This window comes from Ornithorhynchus anatinus, chromosome 1 (assembly GCF_004115215.2).
Source record: "Ornithorhynchus anatinus isolate Pmale09 chromosome 1, mOrnAna1.pri.v4, whole genome shotgun sequence".
Classification (NCBI taxonomy): domain Eukaryota; kingdom Metazoa; phylum Chordata; class Mammalia; order Monotremata; family Ornithorhynchidae; genus Ornithorhynchus; species Ornithorhynchus anatinus.
Window position 1 is genome coordinate 157,735,213 of NC_041728.1, and position 14,545 is coordinate 157,749,757.

The window sequence follows — 14,545 nt, forward strand, 5'->3', positions numbered from 1 at the left end:
AACAAAAACAACATAAGACTTCTCATTTCAGCTCTTTCACCTGCACTTTAGGGAGGTGGACCTCAGACAGCACAAACCTTTCCGAGGAATTGGGGCAAAGCCACTTTGGTTTGTGTTGCTTTCCCCGTTTTGAGGCGAGAAAGGGTTTCCACATTCCAGAGACAGGGTCAACAAGTAGGGAGATGGGGATATCCCCTTTCCTGCCCATGCCTCTGCTGGAGTGACCAGTTCTATTCATTGGTCCAGCAGTGGAAAACCCACTAGTGACTCAATGATTATAATACTATTAACTGTGGTGTTTAAGTGCTTACTATGTCCCAGGTACTGTACCAAGTGCTGGGGTGGTTACAAGCAAATCGGGTTGGATGCAGTTCCTGTCCCTTCTCGGGCTCATAGTCTTAATCCCCATTTTACATATGAGGTAAATGAGGCATAGAGAAGTGAAGTGACTTGCCCAAGGTCACACAGCAGACAGGTGGTGGAGCCAGGATTGGATCCAGTGACCTTCTGATTCCCAGGCCCATGCTCTTCCACAATGCCATGCTGCTTCCCATCAAACACACAGGAGGTGGAGGAAAAAGTCAGAGCACTCCACAGTTAGCTGGAAGAGCCCCAGCTGTGGTAGCCCAGCCTGGTTTCCACCTGCCCCTGCTGTGAGGGTCCTCCAGATTCACTCACACAAGCACCCGTTCTGGAGGAAACCACTCACATCCATAGTTCGTTCCTTGTGCAGAGATCTCTCCCTCATACACAGCCTCACAAAAAGTCCCACCTCAGTCAGTCAGTCTGGGAGTCGATCATATTCATTGAGCGCTTACTGTGTGAACAGCACTGTACTACGTGCTTGGGAGAGTATAATATAACAATATAGCAGCTCTCTATCACCTTGCCCCCTTCTATCTCACCTCCCTTCTCTCCTTCTACATCCCAGCCCCCTCACTCATCTTCTACAGCCCACCCCATACACTCCACTTCTCTGTAGCTAACATCCTCATGGTGCCTTGTTCTTGCCTGTCCCACAGTCGACCTCTGGCTCACATCTTACCACTGACCTGGAATGCCCTCCCTCCTCATATCTGCCAAACTAACTCTCTTCCTCTCTTCAAAGCCCTACTGAGAGCTCACCTCTTCCAGGAGGTCTACCCAGACTGAGCCTTCCCTCTTCCTCTGCTCCCTCCTTCCCTCCCCATTCTCCCTCCTCCCTCCTTCTGCTCTTCCCCCTTCCCCTCCCCAAAGCACTTGTGCATATTTGTATATATTATTTATTACTCTATTTTATTAATGATGTGTATATATCTATGATTCTATTTATCTTGTTGGTATTGATGCTAGTTTTATTTTGCTGTCTGTCTTCCCCTTTTAGACTGTGAGCCTGTTATTGGGCAGGGATTGTCTCTATCTGTTGTCGAATTGTACATTCCAAGTGCTTAGTACAGTGCTCTGCACTCAGTAAATGCTCAATAATTACGATTGAATGAATGAATGAATCTCAGCTATACCACTGGCTTGCTGTGTGACCTTTTACTAATCATTTAACTTCTTGGTGCCTCAGTTTCCTCAAGAGTAAAATTGGGATTCAAGTCTGTCCTCCTACTTAAACTGTGAGCCCCATGTGGGACAGAGACTGTGACTGACTTGATTGATTTGTATCATAGTGCTTAGAACAGTGTTTTGCACATAGTACATATGTAACAAATACCATAATAAAAGAGAAAAAAGGCAAAATTGTGACCAGAACCCGGTTTTATTAATTCCCAGCCTGCTGATCTTTCCATTAGACCAGGAGTAGAGCTGGAGTTAGTACTATCATGCTCACAGTTGTTTACCTTCTCTTTCAGGAGAAACAGCTGGTGCGTGTCTACCTAGGCCTGTTTTGACAGCCAGAGCACTTTGTTTGCCTGTTCCCTAAGTGACAAATGCCTGTAGAAGACTTGGGCATATTTTCTTACTGTCCCTCTTTTGGGTTGACTGAAATGGTTCTGCAGAATTGTTCCAGCTCCCAGAATTCCTTCACTCTCAAGACTGAAACATGGTTTGGCCATCTGACATTTCCCCAAACCTGTCCAGGGTCACCACACTCCAGCTATGCTCTCCAAAGGAGGGTGACATGAGGGTGTTTAAAGTCCCAGTGGTGATGGATTGGTGTGGAAAGATATCCTAACAGTGACCAGTCCCCTGCTCTGGCGCATCTGGAATTCCATGATACCACCATATGCAGGGATGTGATGCTGATTCCATTGATGTTTTCCCATTCTCCCCTCTATAGGGACAAAGAAGCATCTCATTGATGTAGAATTAATGCTAAAAATCATACTTTAGGCTGGAATCTCCTGCCTCCTGGTAATACCTCCTGGTAGCAACTACTCAAAACTGTCCATGGTAACTCATGGCCACAGTTTCTGTAATCTCCAGGTGATTCCCTAACCTAACCTCTCCATCATCATCATAATTGTCATTAGAGTTAATTGACCTCCTACCATGTGCAAACTACTGTACTAAGCTAGGCAACCTACAATATGATGTTTACTTCTGTAAACATAAAAGTTCCAGAAATTGAGCTGATTGTGTGTTTACTGTGTGCAGGGTACTGTACTAAGTGCTTGAGAGAGTATAACACAGTGGGTAGATATGCCCCTTACCCATAAGGAATTTACAGGCTAGAGTTTGGTCTTTCCATCTTTAAACAGCTTGCAATATACTGCAGAGAGTCAGAGACAGAAATTGTAAACATGCAATAGAAACAAGAGTTAAAGTTGGGTGAAGCCGATGGGGAAAAAAAGAAACTATAAAAGAAATTATTTTAAAAATCAGTGGAGCATAGGCACAGAGGTATGCAAATTTTATGTGTAGCTAATGGTATGACATGTTCAGAGAGATGGGGATTAGACAAGTTTTTGGAGGCACTTTATGAAATCTTTGAATGTATGGTAAATTTGGAAGAAGGGAAAGAGTTTGATGCATGTAGAAAGGCATCAGCGGTTTCTCAGAGACTAAAGAACTGGGGATATTAGCTCAGGAGGATCTAGAAAAAGTACCAGGAAGTCGTCTTTAATATTAGATGCAATGGCTCTTTACATAATTTAAATCTACCCCCTTTCCTGGGCTCGGTAAAAGCGAGAACAATTAGTTACTCTTCTTTATACAAATATGTTGTATAACACACAGACACCCATGACATTTGATTTTAAGTTGTGCGGGACAGGAGCTTTAAAATATTTCTTCTGCTGCTTTGCTAGTGATATACCTTTAGTTCTACAACCTTGCATATATTTGAAGGGTGCTACTGAGTTATGTGCTTTATGTATTCTCCTTCTTTCCCTAAATGTAGCAATCCCTAATTCCAGGTGCCAGAATTTCTTTTCATCTTTATATTTTTCAAATTGACAGTCTAATCTGTAAAAGCTAAGTCTGTAAGGACAACTCCTTCGGGTATTATTGTCCCCAATATACTACAGGAACACATTTGAAAGTTGTAACCTGATCTATTACATTCTTATATTATTCTGCACATTTAAAGTCTTCCATGATCAAATTCACCTTCTGTGACTTCTAACTCACTTTTGACTCTCTCCAGCTTCTGGTCCCTCATTCTAGCAGTGCCCCTGGCCAGGAACTCTCTCCCTCTCCAAAATCTGCCAGACCTCAGCTTATCCCACACTCAGAGCCATCCTCATTCCTATCCTCTAATGTTCCCACCCTTACTTTAATTTGTATATATATTTGTGTATTTAATTCTTTAGTCAGCTATTTCACTTGCACACAATTGCTCTACTTCCTGTACTCTCCCTCTTCCTCTTCTTGCACGCCTAACTTGTAAGTGACTTTCATCTTCCTGTACCCCCAATTATATGATGAGCTCCTGAAAGGAAATAAGTATTTTGCTAGGGCTAAACTCTTCCAAGTACTTAGTACACAGGATTGTAAAAGTATAAGGAAAAAAAAAAGATTATGGGTAGATTTTTATAAGTTCTCATGTTGGTGAGTGCTAATTTGTTTCTAATTCAAATTGACACCCTCTTCACACACTTTTCACCCTTGTGGCATTTCTAAATTTTATATCTCATAGTGTTACATAGCTCTTTCAGGGTTGCTTATGCAGAGTTTTCCAATACTCCACCAGTCAGCTATGGGAGGGGGAGTCAAGCAGAGGCCTAGCCATTTCATTCCTAGCTTGGGCAGTGGCTAGTATGTTGAAGGCAATCTGCTACAAGTCAAAACTCACCCATGCTGGGCAGCAGTGGTATGGGAAAGAATCGAGGGAGGAGACTCACGTTTACTGCGCAGAAGGAGGCAATGGTAAACCACTTCCTTATTTTTATCAAGAAAACTCTATGGATATACTTCCAACACGATTACAGATGGAGAGCAGGGTGTTCTGGGAAACATGTGTCTGTGGTGTCGCTATGGCTCGGAAACGACTCGACAGCATAAGATAAGAATGTTGCATAGCATTACAATAGCAATTTAATTATTGATTGTAAGATCCTTGAGGGCAACAGTTTTGTTTTTAGTTTCAGTTGTACTCTCCTGAGAATTTAGTGCAGTGATCTGTACAAAGCAAACAATAATAATTTTAAAAATTGATTTTTCTAATTTTAGCACTTTGGTTTTCAGATAGGTTCCTACTTATGCGCTTGAAGTCCCCTTCAATCCTAATACTGGTTAAATTTTAAAAGAATATTCAAGTTTTAAAGTAAATACATTTCCATGTATATTTGTTCTGGGAAAAGTATTTTCGACTGATAGAAAAGGGGGCTAAAATTACTGAACAGAATAGAACCTTTGAAGAGCCTCACTAAATATAAAATATACTTCTGTTAAAGCACAATAGCCTAGCAGCAAATTTTACAGTAACTTTTGGGTACAGCCAAAGAATAATATGATGAATAGTGAAACAATAAAAAAGTCAGGTAAAGTTGACAAAATGTATTTTAATAATAATTTTTCCACTTAACTCGTTGCCATAATAGTACTGTTTCCAAAATTAAAAAGACAAATTGTACAAACTATTTAAGATGGGCAATATCAAACAGAAGCACTTAAAGAGCTGCCAAAATATTGACAGTGACATTTAGTTGACAAAGGAAGAATAAAGAAATATAGTGTATTTTTAAGATATGTGTTTGCATTTATAAATCTTCACATATTCCCCTGTGATGATCAGTAGGCACTCAGTTCTTCCATCATGTTTGTTTCCAATATGCATTTTGGGTGATATACATGCCTGTCTGGGTCTATCATGATGCATGGCTGGAAGAAACAGTTATCACTCATATCTTACTATAACAGCCTGAACACACAACACTTCCTATACCATCCCATTCACTGTTGCAAAGATAATTTACTTTGTGATCCACTAAGCATGCATTGCCTCTGTCAACAAAACCCTCCAAAGGTTTCCTATTTCCATCCATATCAAGCCAAATTCCTCATGACTTAACTTCCAGACACTCCATAAACTCTCCCCATTTTACATTCCTGCTGTCTTCACCCACTACTCACATCCACCAAACTAACTCTTTCCCTCTTCAAAGCCCTACTGAGAGTTCACCTCCTCCAGGAGGTCTTCCCAGACTGAGCCCTTCCTTTTCCACTGCCCTTCCTCCCCTCCTCATTGCCCCTACTCCCTCCTTCTGTTCTATCCCCTTCCCCTCCCCACAGCACTTTAATATATTTGTACATATTTATTGATCTATTTTATTAGTGATGTGCATTTATCTATAGTTCTATTTATCTATTTTGATGGTATTGATGCCTGTCTACTTGTTTTGTTTTGCTGTCTGTCTCCACCTTCTAGAGTGTGAGCCCATTTTTGGGTAGGAATTGTCTCTGTTGCCGAATTGTACTTCCCAAGTGCTTAATACAGTGCTCTGCACACAGTTAGCACTCAATAAATACAACTGAATGAATGAATGCATACCACTGATTGGTTGGACAGCAGAAGGAGGAAGTATGTTACCTGCCTTCGAAGAGTTTATCATGCTCTAGCAGAACTGACAGTCCCCATTAAAGTGCTTCCTTGTGGACATGGAATCAGTTACTAGCTTGTTTCTGTATTTCCTAGGTTCTTAGAAAAGTAGATCCAGTTTAAGTGTAATATGTCCTATTGCTTTAGCTACATAAAATATTTATGAATCGAGCAATCAGCATAAATAATTAAATGGACAGTTCATTATGCAACTCAAGTGCTGAGGAATGATGTCAGGAAATGTTCAAGTGCTGTTGGATTGATATGACTGTGGGTGTTGGGAGTTTAACAGGGAAGTCTTGTTTAAAGAGATGGAATTTTAGGAGCATTTTAAAAAAGGGAGAGTGAATTACTAAAATTATGGAAGGAAGGGGAATTCCAGGCTTTGGTAACACTGTAAGCAAGGGGATAGAGTTAAAAGTGAGGTCAGTTTAGAAGGTTGGCTTGGGTTAACATTGAAGAGAGTGAGGAGTAGTGGGTGAAAACAGCAGGAATGTAAAATGCGGAGAGTCTGGAAGTCTAGTCATGAGGAATTTTGGCTTGATGTGGATGGAAATAGGAACTCCTAGGAGGTTTTTGATGGCAGAGTCAATGCATGTATAGTGGATCACAGAGTAAATTATCTTTGCAACAGCATGATGTTCAGATTGGAATGGGGAGTGTCTGATGTTGGGAGACTAGCGTGGAGGCTGATCAAATAATTCAGTAGGGCTGGTGATGGTTGTCAAACGACATCTTCACTCTGACTGTTGTCAGGTAGGATTTTCTAAGCAGCCCTAATAATGTAAGCAACTTGACTCTTGCTGCAGAGTTTCATCTCATTACTCAATTAATTGTTTCCATCTAAATCCACACAGCCTGGATTGCTTTACTGATCATATCCCAGAGATTAGTGATTCTTGGTATTGCCTCAGGAGACCTGAGGTATGCTTTTGCAACACCAGCCCTTTGACCATGCCCGTCTTCTGATTCCCCTCTACCCACTAGGTGGTTCATTCATTCATTCAATTGTATTTGACGCCTTCTGTGTGCAGAGCACTGTACTAAGTGCTTGGAAAGTACAATTCAGCAACAAATAGAGACAATCCCTACCCAACAACGGACTCACAGTCTAGAAGGCTGATGGATATTGGATATGGGAGAGACGAGAGAGGGGAAGCAGGAGGACTCACCCCCTACACCAGCCCTTCCTAATAACATCGTAGAACTTCCAACATGGATTTTGCATTAGGATATGTTCATTCATTTAAAAAAGTAGTAAGAATCATGCTTAATTGATGACAGTTGGCAAAGGGACCCCTAGATAGTACTTTGGAAGGAAGCAGGACAAAAATCATGACATAAAAAGCAGCATGGTCTATTGGATAGAGCATGGTCCTGGGAATCAGAACATCATGGCTTCTAATTCTGGCTCTGCCTCTTGTCTTGTGTGTGACCTTGGGCAAGTCACTTCACATTTCTGTGCCTCAGTTCCTTCATCTGTAAAATGGGAATTGAGACTGTGAGCCCCACATGGGACAGGGACTCTGCTCACCCTGATTTGCTGGTATCCACCCCACTGCTTAATACAGTGTCTGGCACATAGTAAACACTTAAATACCATAAATATTATAATAATTACTCAAAATCTTAAAAACCAATGAAGATAGTAGAGGTGGCAGGTCATGGATTGGTTTGTCCAATCACAACGAAGATAATTCTATATAGCTTCAGCATTAAAGGAAAATCTTTAAATCAAAAGACCACTGAAATCTAGGTGCAACACTGGCCTGTTGAAATCCCCTAGACTACAAACTCGTTGTTTACAGGGAACGTGTCTACCAACTTTGTTATACTGTACTCTCCAAAGCATTTAGTACCATGCTCTATTTCCCATAAATGCTCAATAAATATGATTTATTGAACAGGACTGTGCTATAATTAGTGCTTTGCTTGCCTGGTCAGTAATTTTCTTTTTAGTCAGTCAATCATATTTATTGAATGCATGGCTCAGTGGAAAGAGCTTGGGCTTGGGAGTCAGAAGAAGCGGGTTCTAATCCTGGCTCTGCCACTTGTCTGCTGTGAGACTTTGAGCAAGCCACTTAACTTCTCTGTGCCTCAGGTACCTCATCTGTAAAATGGAGATTAAGACTGTGAGCCCCACGTGGGACAACCTGTTTATCTTGTATCCACCCCAGAATTTGGCAATCTACCCCATCACTTGGCAAATAGTAAACACTTAACAAAATGCCATAATTATCATTATTACTGTGTGCAGAGCACTGTACTAATTACTTGGGAAAGTACAACATTAGAATACCTCATCTGTAAAATGGGTGTTAAGACTGTGAGCCCCATGTGATTACCTGTGAGCCACCTGATTACCTGTACCTCCCACCACCCCCAGTGCTTAGAACACTGCTTGGCACATAGTAAGTGCTTAACAAATGCCATCATTATGTATTTATTATTTCTTTATTATACTATAACAGCATAATGTATTCCCTGCCCTGAATGATCTTACAGATTAGAGGAGGAGATAGACACAGCCTGTCTTAAATTTAGAGGAATGTTATAGGGAAGGGACATCCAAATCTCATTTCTGTATTGAAACATTGATCATGATGATGGAATTTCCCTTCAGGATGAGCCTCAATCCTGTGACTTCAGGACTGAGAACCTGTTCAGAGAAATTGATTACCATGGAAGTAGCTTGGATGGTGCCAACTTACTTTCTTTCATCCTTACCTTTCATACTTACGCTGAGGCATTAAGTGCACTGGGTAAGTAGATATGCATTGCTCATTTTCCCTCTCTACCCCATCATCTATGCAATTTGATCTGTACTTCTAAGCATTTAGGTACTCTCCACACCCCCACCACACATTTATATATCTCTTTTCTCTGTTGCTTCCTCAACTTGTACTCATTCCACTGGATAATAACAGAGGTCTTATCCTTTTTACCTGTAAAATAAGGTTTCCTGGAGTTATCAATTGCAATTTTTTTCAGATTCTTCCAGGATTTTGGTACATGTTTCCAGCATGTAAATGTTTTATGCATATACATATAACTATTTTTTGTATTTCTGACTACCACTGATGGTAAAATTCTCATTCATGTAGATAGATTAGATAGGTAGATGAGAGAATAGATAGGCAGACAGAGAGACCTATTCCATTTGTCTAGGTAGTGTAGGTCATTTCTTCCAGGTTCTTGTGCTCTGGTGTAAAGTTTTTCAAATGGGAAAGGAAATTTGTTTGAAATGAAATGAGGCAATGATAGATATGATATTTGAAAAACAAGGCTTCTTAGAAGATATGAACTAAAGTTTATTCAAGTGTAAGTTAATATGTGCAAAATTCTCTAACTAGATCCAGATATCTCCATGAAAACAGCGTCTCACATATAAGCTTCAATTATATAGGGATCTCATTAAGAGCTGTTTTTGAGAACTGAATGTCTGAGGGCCCTGAGCTCACCAAACACGACTCAATAGTTTATAAGAATCTCTGGTATACGTTGAATTGGAAGTATTCTATATAAAGGCTACTGTATTTTATACATAGGGGAAAATGTCTGAGAATAATGGTGGGGGGGAAAAAAAAACACTGGCAACTAAATTGAAGAATTGCTCCATAAGTTTATGATGCACCACTTCCCTTAACACAAATGTAAAGGGGTTTTTTATATCAAATGATAATAATAATAATGAGGGCATTTGTTAAGTGCTTACTATGTGCCAAGCACTGTTCTAAGTGCTGTAGATACAAGGTAATCAGATTGTCCCCCGGGGGGCTTACAATCTTACTCCCCATTTTACAGGTGAGGTAACTGAGGCACAGAGCAATTAAATGACTTGTCCAAGGTCACACACCAGACAAGTGGCAGAGCCAGGATTCCAAGCCAGTGACTTCCAAGCCCGGGCTCTTGCCACTAAGCCATGCCTTTGAAATATGAATACAAAACTATTCCCTTTTTTTTTAAGCCAACCAACACTCAGGTTTACTTCTAGTGTAATGAGGATGGCAAATAAAGCATTTGCTTGATCAAGATCTTTAAAACTGTTGTGCCAAAATTTATTCCACCAAATATAGTGATAAGGTATATAAAAATATAAATTACAAATGGAAGAAGAGACAATTGCAGGGTTGTTTTGAAGAAGAGTGTGGTAATTAACCAACTTCTTTGATGCTGAATGAAGAGTGGACAGTGATAAACTTTCCATAGCAACTTATTTGATTTGGCTTTTTCTGCTAAGAAGTCAGTCTGTGCCTCCCTAGCCATTCATTTACGTTTGATCATCCCAGTGAGTGCTTATTCAGCCTTGTTCTCCTTGGAAAACTGAATAAATAGATAAAGGCTTTGGAGACTGCAAATCTTTGTGTCCGTTGCCCTAGTATTTCAGAGCCAAACACCCTGGTTCAATGAAGTAAGTAATCCTGAGATTCAGAAGCAGGTCTTGGCAGCCGTTTTCGTTTTCCTTGAAAATAGACTGTCTGACATACAGTTCTCCTGGCAATAGAGAAATAAATTAAACCAAGTATCTAAGAATTCTATTAACATGTTATAATACTTTAGGATGACTCATCCAGAAGGAAGCAGTCATTGTTTAGTGACTTGGTAACTTCTCAGCTTGTTAATAATCTTTAGGGCATCTCCACCTGGATGTCCATCCACCACCTAAAACTCAACATGTCCAAGACTGAGCTCCTTATCTTCCCTCCCAAACCCTGTCCTCTCCCTGACATCGCCATCACTGTGGATGGCACTACCATCATTCCCATCTCACAAGCCCACAACCTTAGTGTCATCCTTGACTCTGCTCTATCATTCACTCCACACATCCAATCTGTCACCAAAACCTGCCGCTCTCATCTTCACAACATCGCCAAGATCTGCCTTTTCCTCTCCATCCAAACTGCTACCTTGCTAGTACAAGCTCTCATAATAATCCGACTGGATTATTGCATCAGCTTCCTCTCTGATCTCCCATCCTCCTGTCTCTCCCTGCTCCATTCTATACTTCATTCCGCTGTCCAGATTATCTTTCTACAGAAATGCTCTGTAAAAAAACTCTTCAAAAAACCTCCAGTGGTTACCTATCAACCTTCGCATGAAACAAAACTCCTCACTCTTGGCTTCAGAGCTCTCCATCACCTTGCCCCCTCCTACCTCACCTCTCTTCTCTCTTTCTACTGCCTACCCTGTACACTCCGCTCCTCTGTCGCTAACCTCTTCACGGTCCCTCGTTCTCGCCTGTCCCACAGTCGATCACTTGCCCACATCTTAGCACTGATCTGAAATGCCCTCCCTCCTCACGTCTGCCAAACTAACTCTCTTCCCCTCTTCAAAGCCCTACTGAGAGCTCACCTTCTCCAGGAGGCCTTCCCAGACTGAGCCCTCCCTTTCCCTCACCTCCCCTCACCATTTCCCCTATTCCCTCCCTCTGCTCTACCCCCTTCTCCTCCCCAAAGCACTTGTGTATATATTATTTATCAATCTATTTTATTAATGATTTATACATATGATTCTATTTATCTTGATGGTATCAATGTCTACTTGTTTTGTTGTCTGTCTCCCCTTTTTAATAACAATAATAATAATGTTGGTATTTGTTAAGCGCTTACTAAGTCCAGAGCACTGTTCTAAGCACTGGGGTAGATACAGGGTAATCAGGTTGTCCCACGTGAGGCTCACAGTCTTAATCCCCATTTTACAGATGAGGTAACTTAGGCCCATAAAAGTGAAGTGACTTGCCCACAGTCACACAGCTGACAAGTGGCAGAGCTGGGATTCGAACCCATGACCTCTAACTCCCAAGCCCAGGCTCTTTCCACTGAACCACGCTGCTTCTCTACATTTCTTTTAAACTGTGAGCCTGATGTTGGGCAGGGATTGTCTCTATCTGTTCCAAAATTGTACATTCCAAGCACTTAGTACAGTGCTCTGCACACAGTAAGCACTTAATAAATTCAATTGAATGAATAAATGAATAGGGCTGCCCCAAGAATGGTCAAAGCCAACTGGTCCTGGGTGGAGCCCTCAGAGAAGGTGGGAAGAGATGTTTAAAGGGCAAAATATTCCCTCTTAAATCATTTTCCCCCCACCTGGTACAGAGGCAAAACTCATAGGAGTTGCCCTGTGCACTACCCCCCACCCCCGCCACTGCCTTCATGCTTTCTTCTGTAGAAGAAACAGTATGACCTAGTGGCAAAAGCACAGGTTTGGGAGTCAGAGGACATGGTTTTAAATCCCAACTCCACTGCTTGTCTGCTGTGTGATCTTGGGAAAGTTACTTGATTTCTCTGGGCCTCATTTACTTCATCTGTAAAATGGGGATTGACTGTGAGCCCCATATAGGACAACCTGATTTCCTTATATCTACCCCAGCACTTAGAACAGTGCTTGGTGTCACGAAACTCTGGTACGTACAGACTAAAACCTTCCTGGATCGGGGAAGCACCAGTGACACATAGTAGACTTCAAACCACATCTCTGATCACCAAGGCTAATGAGGAAAGATTTTTAGTTAGTTTTACCAACATGCGAGGGAGTGACACATACACACACTTCCTCATTCCACTCTACCAAGGGTCCATTACCAGTCTGTGATCAAAAGAGCCCCTTTTGCCAATGTTTATTCTTTCTGCTTCTAAGTGCTGCTGCCTTCTGCTTCTCTCAGTGTGCTTCCTTCTTGCTTCTCAACATGCTTCTTTCTCTGCACACTTTCTTATTGCTTCCAGATACTCTCTTTATGTGTGTGCTCAAGCATCCACCTTTTATTGGCCTTAGACATGGCAGCTGTGGCTCTTCCTGGCAGTCATTGATTGGTCCAGGTCCGTTACTGGGTAGAACAGGGAGAGAAAGCTCTGCCTCCCTTCATGTTCCACCCCCCCCCCCCCCACATGTCCACAATCACCTGCCTCAGAGAGCATCAGTGCCTTCACCAGTCTCTTCCTTGTTGTTGTTCAAGGGATCACAGTCACTAAAAAGGAAGCTTGTTGTGTACTCACCACAGTTGGCACAAGGTAAGTGCTTAACAAAAACCATAAGTCAACTTCTGTACCCTAGCCAGGCCCATACCCAATTCCTCAATAGTCTCTTGCTCCTTCCTCCCTTCCCTGATTCCTTCACTGCAACACATCTTCAAGAGAGACAGGTGTGCCTGAGGTGGCAGGACTGGAACTGTTTGGAGTCTATGTAGGAGGAAATAAGGAGGAAAGCTCAGTGTGGGCAGGGACTGTGTCCTTTTATTGTTGTATTGTACTCTCCCAAGTGTTTAGTAGAGTGCTCTACACAGTAAGCGTTCAATAAATATGATTGAATGAATGAATGAGAAGCAGCATGGCTTAGTGGATAAATCCTGGGCCTGGGTGTCAGAATGACCTGCATTCTAGTCCTGACTCTACCACCTGTCTGCTGTTTGACCTTGGGCAAATCACTTCATCTCTAGGTGCTTCACTTACCTCAACTGTAAAATGGGGATTTCTATGAGCCCGTTGTTGGGCAAGGATTGTCTCTATCTGTTGCTGAATTGCACATTCTAAGTGCTTAGTACAATGCTCTGCACACAGAAGTGCTCAATAAATACAATTCAATGAATGAACTGGGAGCCCCATGTAGGACATGGACTATGTCCAACTTGATTACCGTGTATCTATCCCAGTTTTGAGAACAATGCCTGGCACATAGTAAGCACTTAAATACTATATATGTGTTGTTGATAATAATAATAATAATGGTATTTGTTAAGCGCTTACTATGTGCCTAGCACTGTTCTAAGCGCTGGGGTAGACACAGGGGAATGAGGTTGTCCCACGTGGGGCTCACCGTCTTCATCCCCATTTTACAGATGAGGGAACTGAGGCACCAAGAAGTGAAGAGACTTGCCCAAAGTCACACAGCTGACAAGTGGCCGAGCCGGGATTCGAACCCGTGACCTCTGACTCCAAAGCCCGTGCTCTTTCCACTGAGCCACACTGCTTCTCATCACCCTTGATGAGAGGGGTGAGATGGAAACGGTATGTCTGTTGTTAGAGGAGCAAAGTTTGTAACCTGAGTGGTAGAGAGAGAGGAGTGAGGATTGGCAGGAGAGATAGACTGGTTCAGTGTCTTAATGTTGATGGTCAGGAGTTTCCATTTGATGTGGATAGGCAACCACTGGAGGTTTTTAAGGAGCGGAAAGACATGTACAGAATGATTTTTTAGAGCAGTGGTTCATACAGCAGAGTGAAATATGGACTTTTGAGAGGAAAGACTTCAGGCAGACAAAAAGCCTTCTCCCTCATAGTCCTAGCCCTTCTTGATGGTTAGAATATCTGAAAGTTGCCACTGTAGAGGAAGCAGGGAGAAGATAGAACAAGGGAACTTGGACTTGCAGCTGCTTATATCCTTATCTCATTGCCCTTGCCTGTCATCAGGTACTCGGAATCCCACTCTTATGTTCAGGACAGCTTCCCCATTTTGTTCTGCCTTAGGAATGACTCTGATAATCACTGTGTAGTTCCTTATTTCACTCTGGTTCCTTGAAGTTAAATTATCCCTATATTTATTTACTCTGACTGGATGAATCCCTTGTTTTAACTATTTGGAAAT